The sequence below is a fragment of the Callithrix jacchus genome, chromosome 7, assembly GCF_049354715.1.
Source record: "Callithrix jacchus isolate 240 chromosome 7, calJac240_pri, whole genome shotgun sequence".
Taxonomy (NCBI): Eukaryota; Metazoa; Chordata; class Mammalia; order Primates; family Cebidae; genus Callithrix; species Callithrix jacchus.
In genome coordinates, this window is record NC_133508.1 from 22,912,935 (window position 1) to 22,931,531 (window position 18,597).

Sequence of the window (18,597 nt, forward strand, 5' to 3'; positions counted from 1 at the left end):
CTCTCTCCTGGAGGAGGTAAATGATAACCCATACAGCCCCCATGCCACGGTGTTTCCAGTTTAACTGTTTTCAGCTTTCTTTCCTATACTCTTTTTGTTTTCAAGTGCAAAAGGAGCTACCCGTTTTTTTGTTTTTTTTTTTTAATTTTCTGGATTCATCTCTGTCGTCATTATTTCCTAACGGTGCATAGCTTTGTTGCATCATTTAAGACTTCATAATATGAAGTCTTATATATCACCCAAGATGACCCCATTCCTTTTTGCCTGATGTCTGGCTAAGATTGCTGGTGATTTCGTTTTTTAAAAATACTTCCTTGGGCCTATTTTGTTCCCTTGGAGCAATTTCTTAGACCTGTTGAATAGGAAAATGTAATTTTTATTCCATTTTATAGCTTTCCTTTCTTTCCTTCATGCCTACACAGCTTGTCTTATGAATCTTTTAATCTAAGAAAATAAAAGCAGTTTTTCTCTTTCTTCATTAGGGCTGTTTTTCTTAGATGACCATGTTTATAATGACAGAAATTAGTTTATCTGGGTTAAAAACACCTCAGATATTATTGGAATGTTGAATTTCCTCTTAGGTATTTTGTTGCCATTATACTTTGTAGTACAAAGTTTTTCACTTCATAGGTAATTTCATACTTATCAAATAGTACTAAACAAAGTAATAAAATACTTAATAGTGTTCAGATTGGTGTTATAATTTGATCATATGCATTTTGGAAAATTTATGCTATTAAATGTTTATTTAATATTCCCCTGTTCTTAGGAATTCTCTACTTATATGAACAACTATTTTTAGGCCTTCAGTTCAGGAATAGAATTACTTGGACCTTATTATTATAGATTCAGTCCTTTCACCTCTTGTGGAAATAGGTGAAATCAGTGGTACCTGAAAAGAGATGCTGAAAACATAGGTTCTAGTCTCTCTCTGTTAAGTATTATAGTAAGGGTGATAATGGTCACTCCACTTACTCATAAGAAGCTTATGAAAATAACCTGCAGTGGTGCACATAACAATTTATAAACAAATCCATTTTATACAAACTTGACATGTGATTAATGGGAAATCTGATAGTCAATGACAGATTACATATTTTGGCCAGCAATTGTGCAGTATTCCCAGGCCCCATACTCTTAGACAAGTGGAGTTCAAACCAGATGATTTATGGTTTTTTAAAAAACTACATTTCCTGCCCTCATGGAGTTTTCTAATATAACACATTTGCCCAGACAGAGGCAGTGGAATAGGCACAAGACACTGAACACAAAACAGGCATATTTAATGTATATAAAAATAAATGGCAACCATATATTTACAAGATACTGACCTGTTTTTCTAAACCCTCTCAAAGAAAACCCTTAAAAAAAGGATGAAAGATTTGCTTGTTTCTAAACCTGATTTGAGGTCCTGCTTAACATAAACTCTGACCTTAAATTCCTGGGTGAGGCCCATCTCCCATCCCAGATGTCAAGTTTAGAAACTAACCTTGAAAGAATGAAGAAATTTTCTGTTGTGTTTTCAAATAGCCAATTCTTTGATTAAGATAGGTGCTACTAAATGTTGAGGTTTATGTACACTGTGACTTATTCTGCCACAGAATTCACTGGTTAGAAAGTGTTGACTTGTAGCTGTTCTGCTTCTTTCAGAGATTAAAAGGATCAAGTGGCTGTCCTATAATTATTACATTTGCCAGTTATTTAAGAGACTCTTGACTTTTAAAATTAGATTTGTTCATGCACTTACTTTTCTAGTAACATATACTCACGTTGCTTTGCTTTTATGAGGACTTGGTAGGCCACAAAATTAGATGCATATTCAGTGTTATTACTTTAAAGAATTGTAGGTTTTATTGTTTTGGAGGTATCAATAAGGTAATTTAAAAAAAATAGGCAGTATATGAATGGATAAAGAAAGAAGCGAAAACATGACTCCAGATCGCACAACCCAAAACAATAGCCATTAACAAGCTGAGATAATTCCAAATAGCTCTCCCAGCCTTTTTACAGCTAGAAAAATTCTGGAAAAATGTATTCATGCTATGCATATTATTTTAAAATTAAAAGCAAAAGTTATCACAGTTTGCTTGTTTCATGGGTGATAAAGTTTTCACATTGTTTTTAATTTTAGTGGGTTTAGGGAAAAATAATTCCTTGGGGATTAAGTTAGAGGGCAATATAAAATATTTATAAATGGGCTTCTTTTAATTAAGATTGATACATTTTCTAAAGTAGATTTAAACTGAATGTTGGATAAAGAATATCATACCAATATATCATTATTGCAAGGTGATTTGGTATAGATATTCATACATTAAATAAAGCCTCTAAATTTCCGCATGCATATAGAATTTTTGGTAATACACTCTTCTTGCTAAAACTTATACATTATTGATAGTAAATGTTTACTTAAAGTATTTTTGAATATAAAGAAGTCCAACTCTATGAAAACTATTATAACCTATATTGCGTGTTCTGTTTTTTGTATATCTGTTGCATGTATAGTTTGAATCATACAATGTAAGTGTGTAAAGTGCCAAAGGGAATGTCAGCATTTTCCCATATTTTTCTTCACTAACTAAAGATGACCTTTTACTTACATGAGTGAAATGTGCCCTGTTGTCAGTCGGCAGTGTCACCCAGTACTGTGGTGAACACGCAGGAGAACTAGCAGCAGGTTGGACTGACAGTAAGGGCCGCTAGGCTCCTGGTTGACCTTAGGTTATGCTAGCTCTGACCACAGCAAGTCTCCTCAAGTCTCTGGGCCTTAGTAGACCTTTATAAGAATCTCAAAACTACAACCCCAGTCAGTGGCCTTGGCAAGTTGCTAATAACACTCACTTCATCAGATTCTGAGAATTATTATGTGAGGATGAGTGACCAGAAAGCTTGGCATGTAGCAAATGATACCACCATTAGTCTATATATCTTTGTGTAAATATAAAAGGTGCCCAGTCCTCAAGATACTTTATTTCCATCTGGCAGAAATTATTGTAATAGTCTTATTTTGTTAGAGCAACACACTTTACTGCCATCTGCTGGAAAATTCTCTTTATAAATATGCAAATCCATGATGTCTACTTTGTGAACCATGCCCCCTTAGAAGTGTCGTGCCCTTATGAGGTATACAACCTGTGTAACTGTGCACATAGGTGCCTGATAGATCATATTTGCTACTCTTTTTTTTCACTTCTATAATGGATTTCAAAGAGTTTCAGATAAACAATGCTAAAAGATAAAGAAGTTTGTTTAAAAAATCAAAGAGTCAAAGTTAATATCAATAAAAAGAATCAGCTTTTTGTTGCAAAGCCTGGAAACATTTGTGCCCACTGCTTCCCTGACTGCCCCCTTCCCCGACAGAAAAGTGTGCTCTACAATAAAACCTACAATTTAAGTTAGCAGAGATACTAATTAAACCATTATTCTTGCATTTATAGACAATGTACATGAGACCAAATATGGGACCACATTATATGTATGCAAAACCAAAGCACAATTTGGAATAACCTATATAGCCTTTTCATTTTGACTTTAAAAATTGAATAAAAATATATTAATAATGTATCATCACTGCAAGATGGTGGATCTCTAGACAGCGACACTTTTGGGCTTCATTTTCTTCATCTCAGAACCTGGGTTGGGATATAACAGGTGTCACTCTCTTCTAGCCAGACAGTCCTTAATGAAGGGATGTTATAGTACCCTTTTGCACACAAAAGGAAGTATTTGGCTCATTTTCATAGCTAGCTGTACAATCATGGAGAAGACTGACTAAAGTAGGATAAAGGAGAGTTTATTGATAATGGGAGCACTCTCCCAGAACACGAGATTGATCACTCTGGCGGGGGTGATAAGATGACTCTTGGAAGCTTGGAGAAAGCAGCAACAGCCCATAGTAAGTGAAGTGGAAATGCCATGACTGCAAAGCCAGACTGGAAGAGGTGCCAAGCAACTCAGAGAGGTGGACATGTTGGAGTACATAGCTTATGTGGGGATGGAAAACCCCCAGCTGACTGCATTCTAGGAGAAGGCCCAGAAGACATACCATTTACCAAAGTGATAAGAAATGCATTGTTAAGAGCGTTACAGTCACTGAGAATCTCAGTGGAGTTGCTCTTGTGTATGCCAGGGTTGACTGCAGGAGACACTGCTACAGAACTGGGCTCTTCAACAGAAATACGGATGATAGAATCCTGAAATAACAGAGGCCAAGTAGCAAGACTTAACTGTCAGAAGCAAGGTGTGCACACATTGCAATAAGTGCCAAGACATGTGACATCCAGGGACCCAATCCACAGAGAGCTATGAAAATGCTTAATAGAATTTCCTAGAGGCAAGATAAATGGGCAGTCAACAAGTATCAATTTATAAAATAAAAATAAATATGAGGCTGAGGGCAGTTGTCATGGTAAAAAGTCACTAGCTCAGTTTCCAAACCTGAGTCAGATCTCAAATCTGGGACCAATTGTCTGAAGAAGAGGATGATCTTTATGACAGCAGAACCTAAATCACCTGAGCAAGTGTGTTTAGTAATTATTTCACCAGCACTTCAGAATATTGTTCCAATCCTTTTACCAGATAATAAAGCTGTGCAGCATGCCTAGACAGCAGTACAAGAAGCCCTGCTATATCCCTCAGCAGACCCTATGGTATTAGAGGAATCTGTGGTGAGAAAAATGCTGGGGATAGTTGCTGGTAATCAATTTCAATGAGAGAATCACAGCATAGACCCCCTAGGGTTCTGGAGAAGAACCATATTATCTGTATTAAACAGATACCATTCGAAAGTTCTTGGCTGGGTGTGGTGGCTCATGCCTGTAATCCCAGCACATTGGGAAGCTAAGGCAGGAGGACTCAGCAGGAGGATTGTTTGAGTCCAAGAGTTCAAGATCAGCCTGGGAAACACAGTGAGACCTCATCTCTACAAAAAATAGTTGAGTATGGTGGTGTGTGTCTGTAGACCTAGCTACTTGGAAGGCTAAAGTGGAAGGATCACTTGGGCCCTGGAGGCCAAAGATGCAGTGAGCCATGATCATACCACTGCATTCTGGTCTGGACATCAGAGAGAGACCCTGTCTCATAAAAGAAAAAAAGGAAATTCTTGCAGACTCCTGGGCCCTGATTGAAATGAGGCATCTGACCATGAGACGTCATGGAACTATGGAGCCTGAGATATTCATCATGAGCTGGCTCTGTCAGACCCACCAAGTTATAAAGTTGGATGGGCCTGGCAGCAATTTATCACAAAATGGAAGTGGCAAATACAGGATTGGGCATGAGCTGGGCCAGAGGGCACAAGTAAGTTGTATCAGTTGATAGCCCAGACCTGCATGTCATCCCCTCCTATTGCCCTGGTGTTTATGATGTTCACAACTGTGGCAGCTCACAACCATGACTGCATGGAGGTGTCCCTTGTGGTCAGCTGATGGAGGAGAAAAAGGGCTGACCTTCATTCATAGCTGGTTGTCTCAGCATAAGAATGCAAGCCAAAAATGGATGCTGCTGCACTACAACCCTATTTAAGGTAATCTGTAAAGAGGGTGGTGAGGGAGAAAACCTTCCAATGGGCAAAGTTCCAAAGGATGCACTTGTTTATTCACTTTGTGTGAAAAGAAGAATGGCTAGAGGTAAAGAATATATGCAGGCTCATGGACAGTGGTGAATAGGGTGGTAGTTTGGTCAGCAGCTTGGAAGCAGGATTGGTATGGATACAAAGTGTGAAGAACTTTGTGTCACATGTTGATGCACATCAAAGCAGCCACTACCAAAAGGCATTAAACAACATTCATGCCTCAACCATGCATATGGCAGCCTCTCTTGTTGGCTATTTTGTAGTGCTGGCACAATGGGCACATAAGTAGAATGAGTAGCCATGGTGGCAGGAATAGTGGCTATGAATAGACTCAACAGCATGGACTTCCATTCACCAAATCTGATCCAGGTCCTGCCACTGCTGTTGCCAAATGGCTAACCTGTCAATAACAGAAACCCTGATGTAGTATCCCTCAAGAATACCAACCAACCATTTGGAGGTAAGCTGACTTCAGTGGACTTCTTCCTCCCCGGAAGGGGCAGAAATTCATCTTGATTGGGATTGTTATATATTCCGGCATGAATTTGCTTTTCTTATCCATAGGACCTCAGCCAGCATCACTACCTAAGGACTTAAGAATGCTTGATCCACTGGTATTAGATTTCATATGATACTGCCTTGGACCAGAGTCTACTGGTCCTATCACACATACTGCACCATTCCTGAGCCACTGGCATGATAGAATGGTGGACCCACCTCTTAAAGATACAACTGACTATGCCTGTAATTCCAGCACTTAGGGAGGTCGAGGCAGGCAGGTCACGAGGTCAAGAGATCAAGACCATTCTGGCCAACATGGTGAAACCTTGTCTCTACTAAAAACTACAAAAGTTAGCCGGGCATGGTGGCATGTGCCTGTAGTCCCAGCTACTCGGGAGGCTGAGGCAGAAGAATTGCTTGAATCCGAGAGGTGGAGGTTGCAGTGAGCTGATATCATGCCACTGCACTCCAGCCTAGAGACAAAGTGAGACTCCATCTCAAAAAAAAAAAAAAAAAAAAAAAAAAAAAGGCAACTGAGGCCCCAGCTTAGAGAAGAGAGCCCGTAAGGTTGAGATACCACACTAAATCAATGCCATTATATGGTGCTATGTTCCCAGTAGGTAGAATACATAGGTCCAGAAACTATAGGGAGAAGAGGGAAGCTGTCATTCCCAGTGGTACATTTGTGGAATTTGTACTTCCTGTCCCCAAAACTTTAGATTCTGTGGGTCAAGAGGTCTTGGTTCCCACTGGGGTAATACTTCATCAGTGGACACAAAGTCCCATCGTACTTCACCCTATAGCTGACACTCGGTCACTTCAGTCTCCTTATGCCAAGAGACCAGAAAGAAAGGAGTCACTAAACTAGCAAGACCATTGACCCTGATCATCAGGAGGAGGTAGAACTTTATCACAGAACACAGGGAGGGAAAAATGTTTGGCACACAGGTGATCTGATGGGCTGTTTCCTGATGTTCTCATACCTAGTTTTAACAGTAAACAGACATGAGCAGAAGCTATGTCTAGGCTAGACATGGGACTAGAGACTCAGACTCTTGGAGACAAGGGTCTGGGTCACCCCATCAGGCAATCTGCCTAGACCAGCATGGCTGCTGGCAGTGACTGAGGCAATTCTAAAATGGGGACAGGGTAGAAAAGAGGGTGAAATGTTAGTTGCCTCAGGCTTGAGACCCATTGCAACTGCAGCGACTATAGTTTGCCCATTAATCTTATAAGTTTCTCCAGTAATAAAGGCCAATGAGAATCCTGGAATTGCCGAGTACTAGGTGGATGAACTTACCCAAGAGGCAAGTGGATCTGAGCAGCACAAGGGGTGGCCTATGATACTCTAGTGCTCCACCCATGTCTCCTCTTTAGGACCAAGGGCCAACAAACACATCCTCCAATTGCTGTGATTTTTGGTCACACTTTTTATGTCCTTACCCACAAACACAAGCTGAATTAAATACTCAACCCACAACCAAAATGAGTCTTAATAATCTGCTAAATCTTAAAATTGACACCTTAATTTTGAATACCCCCACCCCAAATTTGGGAACATATAGGCAACTGGTTCAAACTGGAATCCAAACAAGAACGTCAAATTTTTTCAGCTGTAGATCCAAACCAGAAGTTCAGACACTTCGCACATATAACCCGGGTAAACTCTCTGTGGCCTTAGCAGTCCTTACTAATTAGAAGCTCCTGTATTGCCTCTGGGAGCTTAGCTGCTAAGCATCTTCCAAACTGCACTCCCATGTGAGGGTAAGGTAAATGGCTAGAATTTTTAAAAACTAACTTATGCTTAGTGGTCTATTTGGTTCAGAAAAGAAAGAAAACATCAGTGATTTTTCAAAAAGTAATTCCACACCCACCATCATCATACCCTCCAAGTCACATCGTAAAAATAAGTGATGCCTGGCTATGGTTACTTGTGAAGCCATCTCAGTTCTCAACTGATGTAGCCTAATGAAGGCTCTGCATACCAAGAGTGAAATCTTAACCTTAACAAAGGACCTTGCCTCAGTTCAGGCACAATTTTTAGGTTTCTCATCCAACGAGGGAGGGATTTAAAAATCAGTATTCATATGAAAAATTATTCTTAGAAGTCCGTAAGACTGTTGCTCACACAGAGATGCAGGTCTATGTTTATGAACCAAGAGGGCGGGAAAGATGCTTGATTCATCTTTGTATCCAGCACAGCACTTAGTCTAGTTGCCTAGTGCACAGCAGGAGATCAAGAAATAATTGTTGAATAAATGAATAAGGCTGCAAAGTTCCATGAGCCATCCTAATTGCTGGCAACCCTTGAGGGGAATTTGGCCAAGACACTTTAGAAGCATAGTTTGCCCAAGTAAGAAAGGTTCTTTTTAAGCTCTACTGACGGACCACTGCCATTTTGTTTTCACTGGGCATTGGAATCTGGCTCTACTGTCCTCCACACCTGCTCAACTCAGGTTAATGGTGTTTCAAGTAGTTGTTCTTAGAACTTTAAAATGGTAGCAAAAAGACCAGTTTAGTAAAAATGAACCACACTGTAGGATGATTTTCAGCATTTATTCAATAGCTTGAGCTTGAATACATGCTGTGCATGTGTGTGCGTGTGTATGTGTGAGTGCATTTGTGTATTGCCAATCAGATTCTCCCAGGGATTTCAGATTTGCACAGAGAGACAGTGGTTGGGAGTTGGTAGCTAAATCATTAATGGCAGGCAGCTCTTTGGAGGAACTTGTGGATTTTAGCCTCTGAGGTCCTGGGAACTTCCCTGGGCCACTTCTCCCTGGGGGAGGCTTAGTTGTTCAACTCTTCCTTGTAAGACTGTTCCTTCCAGTAAATTTACATTTTTACCTAAATTCTTTCCAACTGGGTTTTGTTATTTGCAAATGGAAGAAAGGCATCTTGGAGAAAACCAGTGGACCTGAGCTGGGCTCTAGAAGAATGGTGGGGTGGAGGAAGGAGAGTTGAGTGGAGAGGTCAGGGGAAGGCTCTTAAGGCAATCAATCAGCTTTCTGTCCTGAGTCGGCTAGGGACAAGAGGCTGCCAAGCAGAGAGTTGACTCAGCAGAGTACTGCAAGGGGCCACCCTGACTGAAGCTGGTTTTTAAATATTCATTTCAAAAGCAACTGAGTGCTCTCCTTCTCCTCTCCTGTGCTTAGGTATGTCTTCTACATATCTTGTTCCAACCACTTGAACTCTTTTGTGTCTCCTGCCTCTGCTATCTTCCAAGGCACCAACTAATGTCCAACGAGGCCACAGTCTTCTATTTGATCCCAGAATATTTCTGTGAATTATTAGCCTTTTTATTGAACCTAAGGAAGGAATTCGAATGGTGATTTAATTCGTGCCTTTCTCCCCTCCTGCCCCTTCCCAAGAATCCCATTGTGAGAATTTTGGAGACAAATTCTGCCTCTGATTCAAGCCATGTATGTAAATGAATTTATTGGATGCCACTGAGAAGGCTACATTAGGAAAGAGAGTTGTGAATTTAAGAAAAATGGCAACAAATCTATGTGGGAGGAGGGAAGGCAAAAAGGAGGAATTTGGACCATTTATTTGCAGCATGTCTTACTGACAGTTAAATACAGTGGTTTGTTCTGTTTTCTGCCACTCGAGGGTTATTTAATTAAATTCATGACCTAGGACGCTAACCAGCCCCACATCTAAAATAATTGCTTCTCTGTTGGTGAGATGTAAAGCCGGGATTGATTTTCCCCTAGCTGATAGCTCTCCTTTCTGACTCATGAATGTCATCTCCACTCCCTGCCACACGTAATTTGATCTCTGTATTTGATCCCTATTTAGTACTACACTTCACCAAACAGATGTCTGAGTAATTAAAATCCCACATGGGCACACTCATCAGTGAGTTACATCTATTTAATAGTCAGCTGAGAAACTTTTCACCCTCAGCTTTTCTTCCGCCCTGGTGTCATATGTCAATAGCCTTTAGCAGGCTTTAAATATTAGAGTTCAAACCTGTTGTTTGTTTTCCTGCATTCATAGAGATGCTCTTTTCATTTTCTGACTGAATTTTCCTCACAAGTCCCTGATCTCTTTCTCCTTCAACTCACCTGGATTTTCTCTATGGTTTTACACCAGCAATCAAATTCTCATTGGATGAGTCATCCTATATTTCATTCATGCCAACACTGGCAATTAAAAAAAAAAAATCAGCCCTGGATTAAGAGTGCCTTTTATTTTTTTCCCTGGAGGCATAGCCAAAATATTTCAGTCTGAACAATCCTCCAATCTTTAAAAATTATTTGAATACTGAAAACTTGTTTGGTTGATACAGGTCACTGAAGGATTTTGATGGCACAGAATTATGGAAGGAAAGAATGCGTATTTGAAGCAGGCAAGGGAGGTCAAAAAGGGCTGATTACAGGGAATTTGTTCAATTTTGAGAGATAATTTAGATGGACACATTTATGAAAATGTTGAATTGAATATGAATACTACAGAGATAATGTTCTTTTTTTTTTTTTTTTTGAGATGGAGTTTCGCTCTTGTTACCCAGGCTGGAGTGCAATGGCGCGATCTCGGCTCACTGCAACCTCCACCTCCTGGGTTCCGGCAATTCTCCTGCCTCAGCCTCCTAAGTAGCCGGGATTACAGGCACGCGCCACCACGCTCAGCTAATTTTTTGTATTTTGAGTGGAGACGGGGTTTCACCATGTTGACCGGGATGGTCTCAATCTCTTGACCTCGTGATCCACCCGCCTTGGCCTCCCAAAGTGCTGGGATTACAGATGTGAGCCACCGCGCCTGGCCGATAATGTTCTTATAATAAAAACCTGTGCTACTAAATAACGTTTCATAAAACTTCAGGAGAATGCCATAATTTACAGTAGATAAAAGAATTTCCCTTAGAGTTGATGATGCATGTTGATTTTAAATTCCAAAGAACTAAACAATGTGAAATAAATATAGAGTCTGATACCCATCAAGCTGGACTTCAACAAAATCAGATAAATGAGCAGGTAATAAACTATAGGAAAAGGATCCTTTATTTTCCTATTTTTAAACAGATGGAGTTCTAGTGCATTTAGCATGAATCATTTTACCAAAGTAAGTTTCTCAGAGCACACATGTTTCTTGTGAAATTCCTTTGTATTCACAGTATTTCAGAACAAAAAAAAAATGTGATCAAAAAAACAAGCAACAAGTTTGGAGGTTAATGGATATTGTTTTAGTTCTATGTGAACAAATTCCAAAAACATTTGTACAAACTTTGTTACCATGATTGTATTTAAAATCTAGGTGAAAATCCTATTGTTCAGAGAGAACTTCATCTTGGTGGTTTGTACACAACTTCTGGTTTCATTATCTAAACTAACAAAGGCCATGTAAATAAACAGACATAAATTAACAGCAGGATTCTTAGACTAACAGTGACATGGATTAGTATTTCAGGAAGGTAGACAGTTTCTAAAGCTGTGGGTGTGATTTCTCTCCATGTTTATTATGTAGTATCATTATACCCCTTGCTGGCTCATGAACTGGTATGATTTTCATTCTTGATGTGCTCAGGATAACCTTTCTCTGCCTGTTACCCAGCTCCTTTCCCTTCCATGCAGCTTGTGTTTAATCTATTTAAAGTTCAGAGCACTTTTTTCTGTGATTCAAACTTTTTAAGCCTTTTCCCTCCAGTCATTCCTTATCACATGTCTATCCATGCTCTGCAATCTCTTTCAGATATATGTATATTTAAGTGATTAATTCCAATAACCTGTTTGTTGTCTCAGTGTAAATTGGGGAGAATGTTTCCTGACCTCATCACAAAGAAGTTGGGAACGTCAAATGAGCTCTTGTATTTAAAAGGGCTTTGTACATAGTCTGACTTCACGTAGCCAAGGAGCTCCCTCTCCACTCCCAACTACCTGCCTGGCTCAAATACAGCTTGTACCATTTGCTAGCTGTGTGAACTTCAGCAAGCTCTGTAACTTTTCTGTGCTTCAGTTCCATAAAGTGGAAAATTGGGTTCCTAAGTGTACCTAAATCCTGGGGTTGTTTGGTGATGGTTATATGAGATGATTCATGCGTATTATGAGGTCAGAACATGATTAGAACAGTTTCAGTTTTAAGCCCCCAGTAAGTGCTAGCACAAGTGCAGGGAGGGATCAGATGGTATTTCCCCACTGAGGTCAGTGTACTTCACAGACTCATTTCTCTGTAGCCTGAGGCGAAAGCTAGGTTATATCCCTTGGGCGTGGTCTGTCACAACTAAGGATGAGGGTGGGTGTAGGGATCCTGGCTGAGCACATGTCTTTTGAGGACTGACAGGTACTTTTTTTAACAGCTGTCTCTCTTTCTCTAAATAGTGTTCACTTGGCTTGGATTCTCCTTTAATAACTTTATTTCGAATGACTTATGTTAGTTTTTTCAGTTTGCCGCCTACTTATGCTTAAAGCCACAAAAATACATCCTTCCTAATCTGGAAAATGGGAATAGTAAATGGGAAATGTGTGTACCCCTGGGATTGTAATGAGATCAACTGAACCTCTTCCAAAGGATATAGGGAAGCACAATAAAGGAACTGGAGGGAAAAAAAGCATTTTCAAATGTCACCCTGAACACAGGAAATGAGGTGAAAACACAAAACAAGACATTCAAACAGTAAAAACCTAACATTCTAAAAATTCAGTAAGTTAGTGATTCTTCCAAATGATGTCTCCTCTCAAAGTGGTTCTCTGAATTTAAGCTCAATGATGCTTCTGTTGCCCAAAAGGTTTTGGAATTTCTTCTTTCAAAAGGGTTGTAAAGGACCTGGGGTAAATACTAACTCTTCTACTTTATGGTAGTCATGACAGATATCTTTCTACTTCACAACTTACTATTTGATATTGTTATAATTTTTGGTATACAGATGGTTTAAATGATTATTGTAGATAAATCTATGATTTCTTCCATTGTTTTGTGGTGGTTCTTTACCATCCCAAAATCACTTAGCTATCTATCCACTTAGATTTTTTTTTTTTTAGTTATTTGGTAGTTCAGTTTTCACATTTATCTCTTTATCTAGAACGTATTTCAGTAGATTGTACGAACCTTTAATCTGATTTTTTTTCCCCAAATGGTTGGCTGGTTTTCCTAGTGCCCGTTGTTGAATAATCCATGTCCTCCCCATTAGTGATGCTTCATTTATTGAAATATTGAGTTTCTTTCAGGGCTATCTGTTCTGAAATATTTGTCAATCTTTCCTCAGTAGTTCAGTATTATTGTAATTATTATGGCTTTATAATATTATTAACATCTTGATAGAGTAAATATCCTGTTATTATCTTTCTTTTCAAAGTATTCCGGCTACTCTGTTTTTTTCCTCCAAATAGAAATGAAGTTTTTCAACTTCTAAAAAGTCCCATTGGAATTTAAGTTACAATTGCAAATTAAGGGATAGATACCTTTGTCTATGAGCATAACATATTTCTCAATGTATTCAAATCTTTTTGCCTTCATTTTTTTTCTTCTTCTGTGTATAAATCCCTGTCAGTTCTTGTCAATATTATTTGTATGTGAATAGAGTTTTTTAAAGAAATATATTTGTTCCCAGGTTTCAACAACCGAAAAAAGTTAAATTTCCAAACAGGTCATTGTTAGATGAGTAGAAAGTTAATTGATTTTAATAATTATTTTATAATAGATTTTCAATCAAGTTTCTTAAGTTTTCTAGGCAAAAAGTATCTGCAAATAAAGGCAATTTGTCTACTGTTTTGCAATATTTTACTTAGTATTTCTGTTTCTTGTCTTATTAAATAATTATTTCAGCACGATTTAAAATAATAGTGGTGAAAGCAGGCCTATTTATACCTGTTTTTAATGAAAATGCCTGTCATTGAGTATGGGAATTTAAAAATATACACAAAAGAAGATGGAATAAAGTTTAATGTGCCTATCACCTAGCTTCAACAATTACCGACATTTTTGCACACACTTTTAGTGGATTTGTAAATTAACCCAGTCTCTTTGAATATTAATTTGGAAATATCTATACAAATATTGATCTGCAATTCCATTGCTAGGCATTAATTCAACAAGTACACCTGCACCAGTAGCAAAAGACATTCAAGGATGCTCTGACTGTATATAATTGCAGAAAACTAGAAAATAGTCTAAATAGTCTCTAATAGGTGAGTGAAAAATCATGGTTCATTCATGTAACTGTACTCAACCACTATGAAAATTTTGGTAGATCTATATGTGCTGATGTAGAAAGATGTAGAAAGTACTTTATGAAATTAAAAAACAAAAAGCAGTTCAGGTGCGGTGGCTCATACCTGTAATCCCAGCATTTTGAGAGGCCGAGGTGGGTGGACCACCTGAGGTCAAGAGTTCAAGACCAGCCTGGCCAAATGGTGAAACCCTATCTCTACTAAAAATACAAAAATTAGCTGGGCATGGTGGCATGCACTGTAATCCTAGCTACTCAGGCCTTCGGAGAGAAGGTATAAATTTAATTTGGCTGACTTACCAGTAGCATTATTATTTTTACAAAATCTTATTAAAAGATATGATGTTGGCTTTCAGTTTAACATTTACTAAAAGTTTTAAAAAATATATAGTTGTTTTAATTGGGAGTAGGTGCTAGATTTTTATCACTTATTGAGATAATAAGGTTTTTATTCTTATATAGCCTAAATGTATTTTTATATAAACTATTTTGCCAGTATTGAATCCTGGCATTTCTAGGATAAAATCTACCTGATTGTTTAAAATGACTGACTTTACTCAATTTAATTTGCTGATATTTTTGGTATTTTGGGGGAGTTCTGGCTTTGAGTGTCTTATGTGAAATTTCATTTTTTGAGTGTCCTTTTTGTATCTTTTTTTTTTTTTTTTTTTTTTTTTGAGACAGGGTGTTGCTCTGTTACCCAGGCTGGAGTGCAGGACGAGATCACAGCTCACTGTAGCCTCGACCTATTGAGCTCAAATGATCCTCCCATTTCATCTTTTCAAGTAGTTAAGACTGCAGGAGCCTACCACCAGGCCCAGATAATTATTTACTTTTTGTAAAGATGGGGTCTCTTGGAACTGCTGTGCTCAAGCAATCTTCCCACCTTAGCTTCCAAAGTGCTGGGATTACAGGTGTGAGGCATCATACTTGGCTATACCATTTTTGATGGGTTTTATAGTGAAAATGGTTTCACTCACAAAAAATTAAATTTTAGTGTCTTTATTAATTTAGAAAGGGATTTTAGTCCTTCAAAATATGCAAGAATTTGTCTAAAGCCTCTCTCAGTCTTCAGGCCTTTTATTAATTTCTCCCCTAGCTTTGACTTACTTAGTTTTTCTACTTCTAGATTCAATTTAGGTGATATGGTTTTCCAGAAAAAAATGTTTAGCACATAGCTAATATCACATAGTAGCCTCATATAATTTTTTAAAAGTCTCCATGTCTGTCTTTCTCCTTTATAATTTTATATTTTCTTTTTTCCTTTTTAAAAAATAGATCAGAGATTTCTCCATTTTCTTGATCTTTTTCCAAATAATTACCTATGGAATTGATCGAAAATGTCCTTTTCTAATGATTAATTTCTGCTCCAATCTTTCCCTAATCTTCCATTTCTTGGAGTTTAATTTTTTAAAAAGCATTTAATCAGTTCACTCTTTCTAGTTCAATTTTCCCTGCCAAATGATGTTAGTAAACTCGGGGTGGTTTCAAATGACTTGGGTATTTCTAAAACTCTACTCTCAGAGGTGGAAGATTTGCTATCACTGATTATGTCATTTAAAAGAATGTGACTCAGACTCTTGTGGCAAGTTTCTAAAGAATTCTAAAAATGTTTGAGTAATGGGAACACAATTGCAGCAAGCTTATGACCTACTCTGAAGAGCCAATTTGTAAAACCTGCACGTTTGCTGAACATTATCTGCCCTTATATATTTGAAAATAATCAAGTGCTAGGATTTAAAGAGGAGCTCTCACTTTTGTTTATTGGGATGCCTTCTGATACTTCATGTCTGTAACCCAAGGTATTCTTTTTTTTTCTTCGTGAAAATGTATTTAAACACATCATGTGTACCGACAGCCTGGCTTCATTTTTGCTCCCAAAGGAAATTAACCTCAGATGAAACATTTTTCAAACAAGGATAAAAATTTTTCACATGCTAGATGACCAAGTTTTCCTTGCAAAAATCAATTCACTATAATGATGTGGATGAAGGCAGAATGTGTTATTAAAAATAACTAAATGCTCTGATAGGCCACAATTATAAGCAATGAAAACCATCTTTAATACAATATATTGTGCCAATAGAAAGGTAAATTTCATGTGTTACCTTTGCCAAGGTATGTAGTAGAATTTATTAGAGCCATGTGTTTGTAGATTATGTAACAGTTTTTGAGCGTTCAGGAACGGGAGGATTTTGTGGTCAGAAAAGTGGAAATGTCCTATTTAACATATGACCCTGGCCAGTCCCATCTCAAATTACTGTTGATCAAGTTACAGATGGTTGGCAAGCCCAGGTGGAAGGGAAGCCTAGAATAAGGCCTGGCAAACTTGCAATAAACAGCAGCCACAAAGCCCAGTGGCTGTTATCATTAAAAACACTTACTGAAGTATTTAATACAGAAAATAATGCAAAGAAAAATTGTTTCGTAAAGCACTATAAGCCAAAAGTCACTTAAAAAGGCTTTAGCATATCCTTCTCTGATGTCTTTAGGAAAGCTAGAACCTGGCCAAAAACATAAGTAGACCCCCACACTAACAGCTTGATGATGATTTGAAAGCATTTTGTTTTGCACTTGCATGCAACTCAGGTTTAAGTTTCCAAATGTTTAAAGCGTTTAGGTGCCTATGCTCTAGGAATTTACTCTTGAGAATAAACACCACTAGGAACCAGTAAGTGGAAGCCCAAACTTTCATTATTTCTAGCAACTTCAAATAGGGGCATACCTATAAAAATGTATGTATTCAGCACTGGTCTCAATTGGATGCCTTTTAAAGAAGCACTTTAATGGGACAGTAAACCAGAGCCAAAACAGAGAAAAAAAAAATCCTAATTTTGTGTTATTGTGGTTGTGGAATTTTCAGAAAAGCACAGACCTAAAGCCCAAAGGCTGCTAAATGATTCACATGAAGGCAGAGCCTGAGGCCAAGTTTAAGTTGTAAGATTTTACTGGGAGATACAATTCCAAGATAGTAAGGGTGAAAGGAAAGGCGAAGGAAGGCAAATACAAGGTGGTGCATTATTGAGCTGAAAACAACTTCACATGAAAGGACAGCTTCCAGAGAACGCATGTAGAACCAGCAGGCCTTGGGACTGTGTGGATGGCGGCAGGGAGAGGAGTTTCTATGCTGGCTCCCTGGGGCTCTAACTCTCTCACTCCTCCGAAGGCAGCACCGGACCCCTCCAGGCAACTGTTAGGGAAGCAAGAGCATTGCTTCAAATTTCTCACCTGAGTCTGAGTCAGAGCATCCCACCATCAGAGCCTCTGTGTCAGGGGGGCAGTGCTGAAGCCTGACCCTCACCTGGGGGAGGCTGGCGGGAGAGGGCACTGGAGGCCAGTCCTGTACCCTAAATAAGAGGAGCAGCTCGGGGTGGAGGTGGACGATGGAACGAGTAAATCCGGGAAGGCACATCAAGAGGGTCTGGTAGGGCATATCCTTCTCGGACCTGAGCTATTCCTACTGCTAGCATCCACGGCTTCTCAATTCAGAAAGAGCACGGATTTGGCTCTCAGATTTTTAAAACTGTGATTTTTCTCCCTTATTCCCCAACAACCCCCTCCCCCGCCCCCCAACTTTTGAGGACATTTTTCTTATAATTTGAATGTTAATAAACCGTACCCATTTAGAAACTACAGTGTGATAATCTGGGGCAACTGTATACGCCATGTTGCCGCCGCTTCTATCAAGATACCAGATTGTCCCACCCCGGCCCCAAAGTTCCTCGGCTCCTGTGCATTCCATTCTGTCCTGTTCACTCCCTTCCCAGGCAACTGCTTTCCTTAGCCACGGTTGCTTTTTCTAGAATGTCCTATAAATGGAATCTGGCCGACTATAGCTTTTTGGGGTTCTTCCCCAGCAACGCGTTTTTCAGCTCCAACCACGCGGGTTTGCGTATTAATGCTACGATAGGACTCGCTAGCTGGGAGAACTCATTATGCCCCACTAGGTAATTTTAACCTGCATCCTCTAATTTCTATTCTTTCTAACCTGCATCCTCTAATTTCTATTCTTTCACAACTGAGGAAACTGAGGCGTGCCAGGCGTGTGCATGTGGGAGGGAGCCCCGGGCAGACTCCCCCCCCCCACCGTCAGTCGGCCTGGACCTGTTGACACCCGCTGTCAAGCCTGAGGGGACAAAAGGGGCCTGGCGACGAGGCGAGGCGAGGCACCGGCTCTGGCAGCCGCACAGCCCAGGAAGTGGGTGCAACGCACGCTCCACGCCCAAACCCGGGAAGAGGGCTCGGAGGGCGTGAGGCTGCGGCGCCCAAGAGGCCGGGGCCGCTACCCCCTCCACCCTCGGACAGTGCCCAGGTCTTCTTGCTCCAGCAGAGAGGCCCGCGGCGGCTACTCTGAAGC